Consider the following 4,400-nt stretch of genomic DNA (forward strand, 5'->3'; position numbering starts at 1 on the left):
ATGTATTTCCAGAGAGTGATTGGCCCTAATGGTTGAAAAGCTTTGGTCACTTGTAGCAGTAAACCTAGCTTTTTTGGAGTTTGGAATTGTTTTTTTTACTACAACATCCAGGCTCCCCCAACTAGCATGGCCACAGACTGCAACAAAAGCCACCTTTCAAAGCTCTGGTTTGAAACCCCTACCCAATTCTAATTTTGAAAAGTGTTTGTATCAAACACCTTGAGGAAAATTTCATCAGTTAAGGAAAATTTCTACAGGATCCTTTTGCTGTTCCTTAGTAGCACCACTGCCTCAGTCTGAGTTACCTATGTATTGACTCACAATTCAATAATTGATTCAGTGGGTCTACTCATGTTGGAATTAACCAACATAATTTCTAGGTTGTGTGTTATGGATTGGGTTCAGGAAGGGGTCTCTGGCAGATTTCAGTTCAAGCTCATGGCTAATTTGCTGTGGAATTTCCTCTCTTTCGGAACTCAAGCACTGTAAACTGTTGTCACAAATCCTATATGGAGCTCCACTTTGGGCAATTGAAAAACTGGATGAGATGGGGTCAGTTCAACATAGGTTTTTATCAAATTCCTGTTCTAAGAAGACCTCAATGGCTATAATAAGAATTCAATCTATCCTTTCATCTCTTGCTTGCAGCAGTATACCTGCGGCTTAGACTGATTTCCGGCTAGCTCACCTATTGCTTTTGTCTGCCTGGAAAGAAATGGTAAGCAAGCTTAGTGCATGGTCTTGTAAAATCCGGCTAGCTCAGATTGGGTTTCCCACTGAATTTCTATTAGTATTATGATTATGATGATTATTATTATTATTATGATTATTATTATTATTATTACCTTTTTATTTATAAAGTGCTGTAAATTTACACAGCACTGTACATACATCTTTTTAATTGGACGGTTCCCTGCCCTCAGGCTTACAATCTAAAAAGAAACGACACAAAGGAGAAGGGAGTTGTGGTGGGGAAGGGGCCTGTCTAGTAAGATAATACTATAAAATACATATCAAAGGGTTGTGATGGGGCCCTTCCCGTTTTTGAGGCATATAGATATGGCCAAGGCAGCAAACCATGAATCAGATAATATATATACTGAGCTGTCAGCTATTCTTAACCAGGCTGCACAAAACTTTTCCTATTCACCCCACTACCAGCTTTGAGTTTACTTGGCTAGATGCCATTTCAATAACGTCCCAATGAAGGAAGTAGTGGTAAGATTTCACAGTTTCTAGGGAATTACAGTTATATCCATTTGGCTGTATGGTGGTAGAAGACTGAATTCATTTTTTGTTAGCGTGTGTAAAATATGCCAATTTAAATTCTAAATACATTTCTTCAGTTCTGAAGAAGAGATTTTAAACATTAAGAGTAAAAGTGATTACATTATTAAATGGGTCAAATTGTTATGTTGCTTTTAGAACAGCAATATTTATTAAGTCTGCTATGAAAGTGAGGCAGGAGTCCCTAACAAATTGCTGATTTTAATGCATATTTGCCAGGCATTGTCTTGTTCTAGATTTGTAATTTATAATCTGTATTAGTTGTTAACTGTTCTTACTCTTACTGAAGAGTTCAGTTTCAGTTATATTGTCTAGTATAATTGACTGAGGTTTTATAATTTTAATATTTGTTGGTTTTCAGTCTTTCTACATAGTTATCTTGATTAGTAATCTCATTTATGGATGTTTGTTTTAATGTAAATTGACACTATGCTTTTGTCATGTCTACAAGAGCCTGCAAGAGCTATTTTAGGAACCCAAAACAGCACCCCTATTTTGTTGTGGCATGTGACAGGATTTCTTCCTATCCCCCATTTGAAGGCCAGTTGCCTTCAGTTCAGTTCTGTTTGTTTGTTTGTTTATTGGGATGTGTAGGTTCTAGATCAGTGTCTAGATGCTGTGATGGCCTGGATGAAAGTCATTACAATGAAAGTGAATTCCAGTAAGACAGAAACTCTTCCTCTCCTCCATGCACCATCTCTGAAGTGGAAATCCTGCTCATGTTACATCCAAAACGGGGAATTGGTTTAAGGTTGGTTATTCTTCTAATTACTTGTTGCTGCTGTTGTTGTTGTGTGTTTCAAGTCATTTCTGACTTATGGCAACTCTAAGGTGAACCTATCATGGGTTTTTTTTTTTTTTTGGCAAATTTCTTCAGAGGTGGTTTGCCATTGCCATCCTCAGAGGCTAAGAGAGTGTGACTTGCCCAAAGTAAGCCAGTAGGTTTCCATGGCCAAGCCAGGATTTGAAGCCTGGTTTCCAGAGTTCTAGTGCAATGCTCAAACCACTACACAAAAAAACAGACCCCCCCCCCCAATTTTTCCACACTAATTTCTTAGTGGTTCTTTTGGAAAGAATTGATTCCAAAGTGTATTCAACAAGTGAGAATGACAGATCTGAAGCGCATCATTCTGGAGGGGAGGGACAAATGACAGAGGGATGTTTACCATCCCTCCTCAGTTTTTGTTAGATTCACCATTTCTCCCCCTCTCAGCGCTGCCTTTATGTTTGTGATGTGGCCTATAGGCGCATGTGTGTGTGTTTTTTTAAAAAACAAATTGATAGAAGATGGAGTTCATTGGTTTTGCAACTACTTGCCTCACTGATTGTAAGTAGTTGCAAGACCAATGAATCCCATCTTATATCAATTTATTTAAAAAAAAGTTCCCAAGCTGGGCTGCCGCTTATATCACTGATGGTGCACAAATGATTGACATGCATTTTGAAGCTGTACAAACTAGCTGGGATGACAATTGTGCCAAAAAAGAAGCAATTACAAGGGGTAATGAAAAGATCTGCTTTCATAGTGGAAACGAAGGACCTTTTGGAACCGATTAACAACACGGAGCAAAGGCAAATCAGAAATCACTTTAAAGTGTAAATGGGAATGAGCCCTTGGTGTGTTTTCCATCTGTAGCATAACCCTGCAGAATTTATTTGTAATCCAAGCTCACCATACAGAGCCATTGTAGGTTATAGAAATAATATATATGATGTTCTTTGAACACTTGTTATGCTATATATTCTACAGAGCCTAGCATAGCAGGCAGCTGATATATTTTAAATTATAGTCAGCATATTTGTAATGGTTACAAACAGCAGACAATCCAAAATCTTAAACCAAAAGAGCATATTAAGTTGCTTACTAAATTTAAATAACTGCTTCTGTGAAGGCACAAAATACGCCAGGGGCTATCCCTTGCAGCTGTTTTTTATCTCAGGAAACATGCTTCCTCCAGTATGAGAACATCAACAGCTAAGAAAATATTACATCCAGCAGAAAGGCCATTAGCCAACTCTCAGATATTCCTTGTTTGCGATTATACTGTATCCTCCAACACATTTGAATCTAACCCAGTATCAAAAGGAAGACAGAACTGGCCTGAAGCGCTTATTGATTTAACCCAGTGGTTGCTCATGAACTGAGAATGTGAGGAGGGGATGCCTCAAACTGAAATGGTGGGTGGGGGCAGCAGCTTTCCCACTTGGTCTTTGAGCTTCTTATGCTTTAATTTCTTGCAGTGGTGACTGTTACATCAACGGATGACTTGCAGTTGTTAATAGACCATCACTGATATGACGCCAGAGAAATATTTTCCTGTCAACATCAAGGTTAATATTTTTCAAAAATATCAGCTTCCAGATTCAACTGGCCATCATCATGTGTACAGTGATCAAGTACAGGGAAATGAAATGATGTGCACTCACGTGTGAATGATAACAAAAAGAAAAAGTGATTCACCAGGAATTCTTCTATATCTACTAACTGTACTTTCCCTCTCTTGCACTGTGCTATCTTCAAACGCTACTGTGTAAAACCATCCTGCACTAGCTACCTTATTTGACCCTTCGTGTGACTTGATTTCAGTGGTGGATGAAATGATCCTCCATAAATATACATTAGAGGGATGTTGTGACTGGCTTAATTAGGCAATTCTTTTAAGAAGCTTGTGATACACTTGCATTGAAATCCTTACATAACCACATACCAATTATTATTAAGAGCACTATGTTGATCTAAAAGGCACTTTGAATAAAGGAGGGACCAAAATAATAATAATAAGAGAATCGGTGTGAGTCATAGGAACTACCAAGACAAACTTCTCCATGTGATGCAATTTCTACACTACTTAAAACATGCCTGCAAGGCTGCAATAAAATGGCATAAAACACAATTTAAAAGTGACAGTGGTGTGTGATGCTGCTGTCAGTCAGGAACTGGATCTGAAATGCCAATGTTCAGTTTTGTTTGAACATTCATGATCAAAACAATACTGTGTACTTGAGAGGCAGCCCTCTATCACCATAATTTAACGCATTTTAAAATCCTTTGCTGATATGCCAATCACTATTAATAAACTCTGGGTGGGGTTGGGAGTGGGGATACACAAATG

General features: G+C 38.1%; 1 long non-coding RNA gene across 1 annotated transcript; it reads left to right on the forward strand.

The window, feature by feature from the left end:
• The first annotated feature begins 613 nt into the window (after positions 1–613).
• On the forward strand, positions 614–4,023 carry LOC121920017. The gene is made up of 3 exons (XR_006101616.1): positions 614–718; positions 1,882–2,038; positions 3,529–4,023. It is a non-coding gene; the product is annotated as an uncharacterized LOC121920017 (long non-coding RNA).
• Positions 4,024–4,400: the final 377 nt, after the last annotated feature.

Source organism: Sceloporus undulatus, chromosome 1 (genome assembly GCF_019175285.1).
Source record: "Sceloporus undulatus isolate JIND9_A2432 ecotype Alabama chromosome 1, SceUnd_v1.1, whole genome shotgun sequence".
NCBI lineage: Eukaryota > Metazoa > Chordata > Lepidosauria > Squamata > Phrynosomatidae > Sceloporus > Sceloporus undulatus.